This window comes from Lepus europaeus, chromosome 2 (genome assembly GCF_033115175.1).
Source record: "Lepus europaeus isolate LE1 chromosome 2, mLepTim1.pri, whole genome shotgun sequence".
Lineage (NCBI taxonomy): Eukaryota > Metazoa > Chordata > Mammalia > Lagomorpha > Leporidae > Lepus > Lepus europaeus.
The window spans coordinates 133818665-133831042 of record NC_084828.1 but is presented as its reverse complement, the minus strand read 5'-3'; the positions used below and the strand labels follow the sequence as shown (position 1 = coordinate 133831042).

The 12378-nt window shown below is 40.2% G+C and overlaps 1 pseudogene; it reads right to left on the bottom strand.

The window, feature by feature from the left end:
* Window positions 1-398: 398 nt before the first annotated feature.
* LOC133749460 (histone H4-like) lies at window positions 399-7124 on the bottom strand (annotated as a pseudogene).
* Window positions 7125-12378: the final 5254 nt, after the last annotated feature.

The following is a 12378-nucleotide window of genomic DNA, read 5'->3' as shown; positions in this document are numbered from 1 at the left end:
AAAAAAAAAAAAAAAAATACATACACAATTAATTACTGTTGCTAGATGGTAAGATATCAGTTTATCATTTCAGAATTCATAAAACAAAGTAATACAAATTAAATTTGTCTAATTGACAATTTAGCCTAAGCAATATTTATTTGTAATGCAATTTCAATGGGATGTAACTTGAAAGTAATTCATACTAAACCCAAACACTGAAAAAATTTCTTTCCTTCTCTAAACTTTCCTCTTTGGTATCTTTACTTTATCGCTCATGAATTCAAACACTCTGAGCACTACTAAGCACATTGAAAACATTTTCAATGCCAACTAGAACTCAATTTATTTTTATTTATTTATTTATTTTTGGCCCTGAAAAGGGCCTTTGGGTGGGGGTCTGGGGGCATGGGGGCCACTCAGCTGCCGAAGCCGTAAAGCGAGCGTGAGCGCGTAGACCACGTCCATGGCCGTGACCGTCTTGAGCTTGGCGTGCTCCATGTAGGTGACGGCGTCGCGGATGGCGTTCTCCAGGAAGACCTTGAGCACGCCGCGGGTCTCCTCGTAGATGAGCCCCGAGATGCGCTTGGACGCCACCGCGCCGGGCCAGGCGGCGGATGGCGGGCTTGGTGATGCCCTGGATGTTGTTGTGCAGCACCTTGCGGTGGCGCTTGGCGCTGCCCTTGCCCAGGCCCTTCCCGCCCTTGCTGCGACCAGACATCTCTATCTGCTATCAGAACCAGCTCAGGAGTCTCAATTTATTAACACAGACATACATTCCCCTTATAAATAATGTTCATTTTAAATCTAAGGTTTGCAGGAAGATATTTTCTAAGGCTAATGCAAATCAATATAACACTGCAAAAGTACCAACTTGCACTAACAAAGATGTAATTAGATAGAAATAAAAATAAATTTAAATTTATACTAAAAATAGAAACAACTGGTAATATAATTCTCTTAATGATTGACCGAATAAAAATGAACAGGAATTAGGATTCTAAAGGTATAATACCTTTAAAAGTAATATGTTTTTATAAGACAGTGAACACATACATCAGTATACTTCGAAAAGTCCATGCAAAACTGGAAAAGATGTCTTTTTTGAAGCCACAAATTCTGAAATTCATACATAGTTTTTCAGTATTCATTTCTCATGAATTTTTAGAAGACTCTGTGTATGTGTGTGTGTATGTGTGTGTTAAGTGATATTTCAGGCCTCTGTTTGCCTTCCAAGCCATCCCAAAAATCTACTTTGTTTGGCTTCAGAAACCTAGTTTCCGTTTTGTTGCTACAGGAAAACAGCACAGGGAAAGGCTGGCAAGACGTGGACCAGGTCAGTGCATCTGCCATCCCCAGGTGCTGTCTTGGTGAGATTCATCAGTGCTGTCTGCCTTGTGCACTGAGGCTGAAGACACCCCCCCCCCCCCCCCCCCGACCAACTCCTCGTCACTGGCCAGGCTCTCCCATCACGGGGAGTCACACTGGCAACTGATCCGCATACTCAGCCTGCTGTCAAAGCATTCCAATTTTTAATCGCTACATGACTTGTCAGATTGAATAGGAACCACGTGCCTACCATACAATCCCTCTCATAATGAGAATGCCAAAAAAGGGAGACTTTTGGGCATGGCTCCCATAACTGTTCACATCCTGAAATCAAGTTTGAGAAAGTTTTTCAACTGAAAGTGATGTTTACATGTGGAGAAATTCAAGCGTTACTCCATTCCTTTAGTTCTCACAGTAAAGCACCATATTGTCAAAAGTATATGCCTACACACTCTGCAGTGTTCATAAGATTCTGGCTGCCATTCATTGAGTATATTTCCACTGTGGAAAAGAATCCATTCCCCCTGATTAGGAAGAAAGCCGCCAAACTTCAGTTCCAGTTCTATGCACCACACCTGTCACTTCTTTACCTAGCAGGAGACATTGTCATCTTGGCTATATTTAATCGGAAGTGCTTAACCGTATTTCAAGAACTCTTCTTTAACCACAAATGATGATCTTTTTATTTTCCTGAGAATGTTATCTGAACAACAGTCTTACTTCTTCCACAGAGTTTCAGGGTTTCATGTTTGAAATTTCCACAGAACTAAGAATGAAGATGAAAATGAAATGCAATTTTTTATTTATGAAAAGTTGAAATTAATTTACTTGTGTTTAAGAATAAATTTTGTTCCTATGTTTTGAATGTTTCCAGATGTGCCAAGTGTTGTTATTTACTGGATTCTAACAGAGATTTTTTAGTGCAGTGAGGTACATCGAATAAGAGGCACATCTTGCTCTTTTTTTTTTTTTTTTAAGATTTATTTATTTGGAAGTCAGAGTTACAGAGAGCAAAGGAGAGGCAGAGAGAGAGATACAGATCTTCCATTTGCTGCTTCACTTCCCAGATGGCCCCAATTACTGGGGTAGGGCCAGGCCAAAGCCAGGAGCCAGGATCTTCTTCCAGGATTCCCATGTGCACTTAGGTTATCTTCTGCTACTTTTGCCAGGCCAATAGCAGGGAGCTAGATCAGAAGTGGAGCAGTCCATATGGGATGTGGTAGCTTTACCCACTACAACACAATACCAGCCCCCAGGCTCTTTGTTAAAGAATTTAACATGTTTGTAAAATAAATGCAGACAGCCAATTCTACAACTTGGTCTCTGTAGTTTACTGAAATCAAGTAAAAGATAAAATAGTCTTGGAGACCCTATGTTGAATGAATATCTTGGCAATAAGATATTCCTCTGGTTAATTCATAAAAACCAATCAATTTTCTTGCCTTCTCAGGGTATACCCCCCACCCAGTTTTTTTAAGTATTATTTATTTATTTGGAAGGCAGAGTTACAGAGAGGCAGAGAAAAAGAGAGAGAGAGAGAGAGAGAGAGAGAGAGAGAGAGAGAGAGAGAGAGAATCTTCCATGTGCCATTAGCTGGTTCACTCCATAAATGGCTACAATAACCAGAGCTGGGCTGATCCAAAGCCAGGAGCCAGGGGCTTCTTCTGTGCCACTCATGTGGGTGCAGGGGCCCAAGGACTTGGATCATCTTCCGCTGCTTGCTGCTTTCCCAGGCACATTAGCAGGGTGTTGTCTTGGAAGTGGAGCAGCCAGAACACTGCAGGCGGCGGCTTTATGCCCTAGGGTATGCTTTTTCAGAATATTTGTCTGAATATCATTTTAAGTCTTTTGTGTTCTGAATGCCAACAAGTAGCAAAAGGCTGTGATAAGTCCATCTATAATTCTGGTCTGAAAACAATGCCAATCAAGAGTATGTCAAGGGTGGGTGTTTGGCTCAGAAATTAAGCCACTGCTTGTGATGTATACATCTCATATCTGAGGGCCTGGGTTTAAGTTCCAGCTCTGCTCTTGACTTCAGCTTCCTGCTAATGTGCACCCCGGGATACAGCTGGTGATGACTCAAGTGGTTATATCCCTGCCACTCTTGTGGGGGACCTGGATTGAATTCCTGTCCCCTGGCTGGCCTAGGCCTGATCGTTGTGGACATTTGTGAAGTGGACCAGCCGATGGAAGATCTCTATTTGTGTATGTGCTTCTGTCTTTCTCTTTCTCTCGGTCTCTTTGATTTTCAAATAAATAGAAGTTAGTCAATTAAAAAATTAAATAAGTAAATTTAGAACAACTATTTTAAAAAAAGAATTAATTGAGGGCTAGTCAAATCCTGGAGAAAGCACTAAATGTGCAAGGTTCCCCACAACTCCTCAAGTGAGGAAGCATTTTAATGATTTACAGAATTCCTCAATCTACTTTGGAAGTGTCAAGCACATCTCATTTGAATACAAAAGGATTGCTCTTCATTTATCTTTCCTAAGAAGGGAAAAACATTCAACCTGCCTCTTTCCTTTCTTCTTGCTGCAAACCAGTCCTGGATCAAGAAATTGCTTGAAAGAGGAAATCAAAGAACATTTCATAAATATCTAAATTTATTTACAGTTAGGAATTTAGTGAGTAGAAGTATTCACAAAACATCTACCTCATTTATCAACTCAGATCTAATGGCTGCCGCTCCAGAGACCTGAGCTACTTGAGAACATCACTGTCTTATTTGTCTTTGAGTCCATAACACAGTTCTTGGTCATTAATAAAGTGGATTCAAACTAAATGATGGGGGCCGGCGCTGTGGTGCAGCAGGTTAATGCCCTGGCCTGAAGTACTGGCATCCCATATGGGCGCCAGTTTGAGACCAGGCTGCTCCTCTTCCAATCCAGCTCTCTGCTATGCCCTGGGAAAGCAGTGGAGGATGGCCCAAGTCCTTGGGCCTCTGCACCCGCATGGGAGACCCAGAAAAAAAAAACAAAAAAACACTAAATTATGAACAAATTAAACTTAGTAAGAACTAATTCTTATTAAGTCAAAAGAGAATCTTCATCTCTACAAATTATTATCCACAATAGCTTTCAAATTAAATATATCAAGAAAGTCTGGAGTTTTTTTCTTTACTTTCTTTCATTTAAAAACAATGCTTATTTATTTGTTTCCATATAGTTGAAAGATAGAGAGACAGAGTGAAGGTGAGAGAGGGAAAGCTAGTGAGAGAGAGATCTTTCATCCACTGATTCACTCCCCAAACGGCTACAGCAGCCAAGGCTGGGCCAGGCCAAAGCTATGAACCTGGAACTCGGTCCTGGTCTCCCCTGAGTGTGGCAGGAACCAAAGCCCTTAAATCGTTATTTGCTGCCACTCCAGGATGCGTTAGCAGGAAGCTGGACTGGAAGTGAAGGTGCCTGAGTTGGAACCAGTATTCCGATAGGGGATGTGAGCATAACAAGAGGAGGCCTAGCCCACTGTGCCATTACATTCACCTCTATTATTTATTCTTCCTATTATTTTTTATTAATTTTATTATTATTTATTCTTTTGTTATAAGCACTGGAATTGAATATTATAAGGTCATTTCAAGAAGTTCACAGAATAATGGAATTGAAAGATAAGTTTATTTTGTTAACAAATTTTTTGAAACCTATGTTGTTTTCTTACAACATGTAGTTTCCATGAGCTTTTAAAAGATCTCCTGTGTAACATGAACCCTTAGATTTTCTACCTGTTACAGTACTATAAGCCTCACAAATTTGTGATTGTGTAGTCAAGTTACCACAGAGAGTAGAAATATTCTGTGACCAGAAAGCTGCAAACCTAGAATATTTCCCATTTAAATTGGACACTGCAATTGACACACTTAACACTAGATTTTTCTTCTTTTTAATGCCACTCAAAGCAGACATCAATGAAAGGTAGTGTTCATTGGGATTGCCCTGAAATTGCCAATTCTAGCTTGTTATGATCATTAAACTTTTAGGCGCACTTGAATTAATTGGCTACTATTATCCATTTTAGTAATAAGACAAATGAATTGATTATGGAATAACACTACTGATCTACATTAGTCATTACTACTTTTATGTTTACTACAAAAATTCAAATGCTAGGGTTAGGGATTGTGCATTGAAATATTTCAATTTTGCTGATTGTAATTTCCACTTTATTTGTCTTTCAGCATGACTCCCCATTTACCAAGAATTTTCTTCTCTGTCCAATCATTCTATATGCTTGGGAAGCAAATTCTTCCTTGTGAGAGGACTGAATTCATGGATACAGACTGCCTTAGGTCAATCCTGCACCTACTACCTCACATACACTGCAAATCTTACTATTATTATTATTATTATTTTTGCTGTATAGCAAGTGGCATAGCTCATTTAACTCACCACTGAAAATGATGAACATTCCCATAACAATATTTATATTCATTTGCATACAGTTTTAAAACTTTAAATTTAAATTAGGTTATAATTGAGGGACATATACATGAACTGTCCAAAGTCTACCAAGTCTAACCAAAGTCTTTTTTTCCCCCATTCATTTCTATGACACTTGGTTAAGTTTTTAGCACAATTTTACTTACTTTTATTTTCTGATAATATGAGAGTCTGTTAACTACTTCTTAGGCTACATTTCATAGAAGAGATATGTTTATAGATATTGATTGGGCTGCCAGATTTAGCAATAAAATATATAGGATACCAATCAAATTTTAATTTCAAATAACCAAGGAAATTTAAAACTTATTTGAGACATAATTTCTTGGGTTTTGTTTGTTTGTTTTTGACAGGCAGAGTGGACACTGAGAGAGAGAGAGACAGGGAGAAAGGTCTTCCCTTTACCGTTGGTTCACCCTCTCAATGGCCATTGCGGCCTGCGCACTGTGGCTGGCGCACCGCGCTGATCCGAAGCCAGGAGCCAGGTGCTTCTCCTGGTCTCCCATGCGGGTGCAGGGCCCAAGCACTTGGGCCATCCTCCACTGCCTTCCTGGGCCATAGCAGAGAGCTGGCCTGGAAGAGGGGCAACCAGGACAGAATCCGGCGCCCTGACCGGTGTGCTGGTGCCACAGGCGGAGGATTAGCCTATTGAGCCGCAGCGCCGGCCGACACATAATTTCTTAAAATATTATTCATCATTTATTTGAAATACAAATTTCACTCCATGACCTGTATTTTATCTGGTAATCCTATCTATTGATCTTGTTGAAGATCCTATGTTAAAATTTTATACTAAAAATACTTATAGAAATAATGGAACCCAATAGGAACCCTTTCTTACATGATGGATTATTACTTTTATCAAATATACTGAGGGCCAGATAATATCTGTCAAAAGATAATATCTGCAAACCAAAATTCAGGTGATTAAATCCCTATACCACTATCAAAAAGTGTGTTCATTCACTGACTATCTATAGCATTTCTAGAACATATTATGAATTCCAAGTGTAATCACAGCACCAAAAGTCATTTTGTTGCTGTTTAAGATTAATTAATTAATTTATTTGAAAGGCAGAATAACAGAGAGAGAGACAGAGAAAAAGAGAGGTCTTCAATATGCTAGTTCATTATTGAAAACGGCCATAACAGACAGGGCTGGGCCAAGACAAAGCCATGAGCTAGGAATTAATAACTCCATCTGGAACTTCCACATGCGCAGCACACCTGGTAGATTAACAGAGAGTTGGGTGTGAAGCAGAGTAGCCAGAAGTCTAATAGACTCCCTGATATGGGTGGGTGATCCAAATGGTGACCTATCCCCTGCGCCACAATGCCATCCCTAGCAAAATTCACTTTGAAATTGGATGGGAGGCTCTCACACTCAAGAGAGAGATTCAGCTATGGAAATATTGGCATATCCAGGAATTGTTAGTTAATGGAGAAGAACCTTAAATATTTTTTTTCAAAGGCTGGTGGAAGAAACTAGTCTAGAAAGAGACTGAGGAGGCAAAAAAGAAAGGAGGGAGCATTCTGCACTGAAGATTCCCCTCAGAAACAACCCAGAGGCACTGGGAAAATGGTTGTTTCTAAGAGCAAGGGTCTGTGATGCCAGAAAGAAGTACTTTAAAAGTGTTGTGGAAGGGGCAGCACTGTGGGGTCGCAAGTGAAGCCTCCACCTGCAGTGCTGACATTCTGTATGGGCACCAGTTCGAGTCCTGACTGTTCCACTTTCGATCCAGCTCCCTGCAAATATGCCTGGGAAAGCAGTGGAAGATGGCCCAAGTCTTTAGGACCGTGGACTCACATGGGAGACCTGGAAGAATTTCCTGGATCCTAACTTCAGATTGACCCAGCTCTGTCCACTGCAGCCTTTAAGATCTCTCTCTCTCTGCCTCTGTGTCTGTCTCCGTAATTCTGCATTTCAAATAAATAAGTCTTTAAAGAAAAAAAAAGTGTTGTGGAAATGTCACAAGAATCTGAGAGACAACCCAAAGGGAGTCCTGTGGGCTCAAAAAATAGTAAAATTATAAATAATTAAATAAAATTAATTTTCATGAGTCTCCTTTGATACTAACAGATATTAATAGATGCATAGACAAGAAGTACAAACTTAATTCTCTTGGTGAAGTGCTGAGTAATAAACATTGAGAGGATGATGAAGTTAGAAATCATTTTGCAACAGCCATTGTAAAAGCTGATCAAGAAATAGATTATTAACCCAGTTTCTCCTACAAGCTAAAATTTATTTGTAATCTCCAATCAATATTCATGGCAGTTGGAGTTACTTATGGATACGAACAGGGAAGTGAAAAATTTGAGCTTGCCAATGCACATGTTCTCACAGGCACGTTTCTGTCTGCTTATTTCAACTCTCCTTTCATAAATCAGTGCTTCTTCCTGGCACATTTTGTGTTGGGTTTTTGCATCCTTTTGCCTTTTGGTTGGCTATTTTGCTGTTTCACTTGGCCCTAAAGATAGTGATGAAATTCTTTCTGATGTTTTCAAGCATAAGAACATCGTGGGAGCCTGTGCTGTGGTATAGAAGGCTAAGCCACCTCCTGCAGCACCAGAATCATATTTGGGAGCCGGTTTGTGTCCTGGCTACTCCTCTTCTCATCCAGATCTCTGCTTATGGCCTGGGAAAGCAGTCAAAGATGGCCAAGGCACTTGGGCTCCTGCAACAGTGTGAGACCCAGAAGAAGTCCCTGGCTTCTGGCTTCAGATGGGCCCTGCTCTGGCCATTGGAGCCATTTGGGGAGCGAACCAGTGGATGGAAGACCTTTCTCTCTGACTCTTCCTCTCTCTGTCTGTTACTCTGTCTTTCAAATAAATCAATACAATCTTAAAAAAATAAAAAAGGTTGTGAAGTTCCTTAAGGACAAAATACATGTGTTTGATAAGATTCCTTCCGACTTGAGTTACAATGCTGTTGGCCATATGTTTTACATTAATGAAGCTGCAGTATATATTACATAAGGTATCTTTAAACAAAAGCACATAAAATAAGGCTATATATTAATTGATTAGCCAAAATATGATTTAAGATCCAAAAGAAACTCTCTGATATCCTCTGCAAGCAACGCTTCTGTATTTGCTAGTTTGTTATTTGCAGTGACTCTATAGAACATGATTACTATGAATAATGATATTTGACTATAATTATAACAGGAGGAATAATAAAGATGCAGTAGAGAAATTGGCCAAAGTTTTAACCAAGTGTTCCAAATTAATATCACCAACCAGGGGCAAATTAACATCATGGGCCACTAGACTTGAGACTCTGGAAAGCATGTAATATTCCTTATGCAATATTGCATTCCAAATTAGTTCAAAGGTGAATTACATTCTGAGAAATTCTAGAAAACTCAAACAGAAGTACATTCTATAAAATAATTGCTTCATATTCTTCAAAAATGTCAATGGAGTGAAAAATCAAAGACTGAGAAGCTAGTCCAAATTCAATGACCAAAAGAGACGTACAACTAATTGCACTGTGCATTTCTGTACCTGAAAATAGATATTTTAAAAGATAGTAGGAAAATGGGCCCTGTTAGCTATCAGTTTTGTATCAAGTTTCACAGGTTTGATAACTAAACTGTGGATATGTGGAAGTATATTCTTTTTTTAAAGATTTATTTATTTATTTGAAAGGCACAATTACATACAGAGAGAGAGAGAGAGAGAGAGAGAGAGAGAGAGAGGTCTTTCATTCGCTGGTTCACTCCCCAGATGGCCACAATGGCAGGAGCTGTGCCTATCCGAAGCCAGGAACCAGGAGCTTTCTTGGAGTCTTCCCGTATGGGTGCAGGGGTGCAAGGACTTGGGCCATCTTCTACTGCTTTCCCAAGCCATAGCAGAGAGCTGGATAGGAAGTGGAGCAGCCAAGACTTGAACTGGTGCCCATATGAGATGCTGGCACTGCAGGTGGCAGCTTCACCCACTGTGCCACAGCGCCACCCCAGAAGTACATTCTGTCTTAGGAAAAGCACATGGAAGTGCTATGGGGTGAGACTGGCACTGTGGTGCAGTGGATTAAGTCACAGCCTGAAGCATCCGCATCCCATATGGACACCAGTTCAAATCTCAGCTGCTCCACTTCCCATCTGGTTCTCTGCTAACGCACATGGGAAAGCAGCAGAGGATGGCCCAAGTACTTGGGTCCCTGTATTCATGTGGGAGACCAGGAAGAAGCTCCTGGCTCCTGGCTTCTGCCTGGCCTAGTCCTGATCATTTCAGCCATGTGGGAAATGAAACAATGGATGGAAGATCTCTCTCTCTCTCTGTCTCTTCTCTCTCTGTAACTCTGTTTTTCAAATAAACAAGCAAAATCTTAAAAAAAAGAAAATGCCATGGGATAAAGAGGAATGCAATACACAATTCATAACTGAAAATTCAGAAAAATTAGCATATCTATATCAATAACTATATATCATAATCTGCTGGTCTGAGAAAAACGGTGAGCACATGCAATAATAGTAAAACATTGCAAATAGGTAGAATTTTTATAACTTTTGTGCATTTACAATTGTTTCAAAAATAATTTTAAGAGGAAGTGGTCAGCTGTGTCAAATGCTATAGAGGTAAGTAAGTAAATTCTTAAATTTGTATTGGATTTAGTAACAAGGAGTTGCTACTGATGCCAGTGGGAACAGCTTTGCAGGGATAGAACAATGATTCACAATTGTCAGGTGTGCAAATGAAGTGGTGTGAGACAGCATATTTCAGAATTTTAGCTATCAAGAAAGGGAGGGACATATAGTATAAACTAGAGTGAGAAAGGAGATTGTTTTGTTTTTCAGTTTTAAATCAGAGAGATGTGAGCATTTTTGAATGATGACGGTGATCCACTTCTGGCCAGAAGAGAAGAAGACAGCAGAAAATAAATCATAACACAGTATGAGCACTAATGAAACATAGAGCTGAAATAAAAAGGTACAGGTAGGAGAGAAAGAAGTAATTTTGATTCAACTTATTTCACTGAAAAGCTGTGGCCAGGGAGTGCAGTGGAGGATGGCCCAAGTGATTGGGCCCTGCACCCCATGGGAGACCAGGAGAAGCACCTGGCTCCTGCCATCAGAACAGCGCGGTGCGCTGGCCGCAGCGCACCTACCGCGGCGGCCATTGGAGGGTGAACCAACGGCAAAAAGGAAGACCTTTCTCTCTATCTCCCTCTACTGTCCACTCTGCCTGTCAAAAATTAAAAAAAAAAGAAAAAAAAACCTCTTTTAAAAAAAAGTTGAAATATCACTATCAACATTTAGGGGGTTTCTTAATAAAAGTCATCCAATTTATGAGATATTTTAAATTAAATTTTCTTGAAGATTCATTCATTTATATATTTCTTTGAAAGGCAGAGTGACAAACAGAAAGGAGGAAAGATAGGATAGAGAGTGAGAGCTAGAGCGAGAGAGAGAGCAAGAGAGAGAGACAGAGAGATCTTCCATCTTTTAGTTCATTCTTCAAATGGCAACAACAGCCAGGCCTGGACCAGGTTGAAGCCAGGAGTTAGGAACTCCGCCTGGGTCTCCTATGTAGGTGGCAAGTGCCCAAACACATGTGTGATCTTCCCCTGCCTTCCTATGCACTTCGAAAGAATCTGGATCAGAATTGGAGCAGCCAGGACTTGAACTGGCACTCCAAAATGGGATGCTAGCATTGCAAGTGGCTGCTTAACCTGCTGTTTCTCAATGCTGGGCCCTGGATTATATTAAAGGAAGTGATATACTAGCAGAGAAAACATATTTGAAAGCAAAAGATGCTATAGAATAACTTTAAACCTTGCAAAAGCAGCCATTTATTTTTTAATGCTACATCATGTCAAAATATAAAGAGCTATTGATGACAGTCATGTGTCTTAGATCTCTCTCTCTCTCTCTCTCTTTTTTTTTTTTTTGTAGCCAAAGGATCTCCTTGGTAAATATTCTTTCTTACAGTTTTGGCTGTCTTTTTTAGTAGTTCTGTTTTTGGGTGGCCTCTGGCTAGGCTTGGTTTAGATCCTTGTTTTCACGAAAAAAAAAAAAAAATTCAAGAGACAAGATACATAGGTAAAGGTGAGCAGGAAAGTAAGATTTATTTAAAGTGAAAATGCAGAGGCTGCTGCTGTGGCATAGCAGGTAAAGCCACTGCCTGCAGTGCTGGCATCCCATATGGGCGCCTGCTCGAGTCCTGGCTGATAAATTTCTGATCTACTTCTCGATATGGTCTGGGAAAGCAGTAGAAGATAGCCCAAGTCCTTGGGCTCCTGCACCTGCATGGGAGACCCAGAAGAAGCTCTTGGCTCTTGACTTCGGATCAGCTCAGCTCCAGCTGTTGTGGCTATTTGGGGAGTGAACTAGTGGATGGAAGACCTCTCTCTCTCTCTCCCCTCCCCCTACCTGTGCCTCTTTGTAACTCAAGCAAATTTTTTTAAAGTTTAAATAAACAATGGCATGTGAGGATTAATATGATGTAGTATGGATATAAAATGTTTCAAAGGACAGGAAGTGGACACTCATTTAATTTTAGAACCCAAGCAAGTAACATGCCAACATTTTTAAGGAAGTGACAGAAAAAATATTCTGTGCAATACTTGAGTACTGGCTGGCTTTTGATGTCTTCATAGTTAATAGTGATCACTTTCTTGCACAGTGAA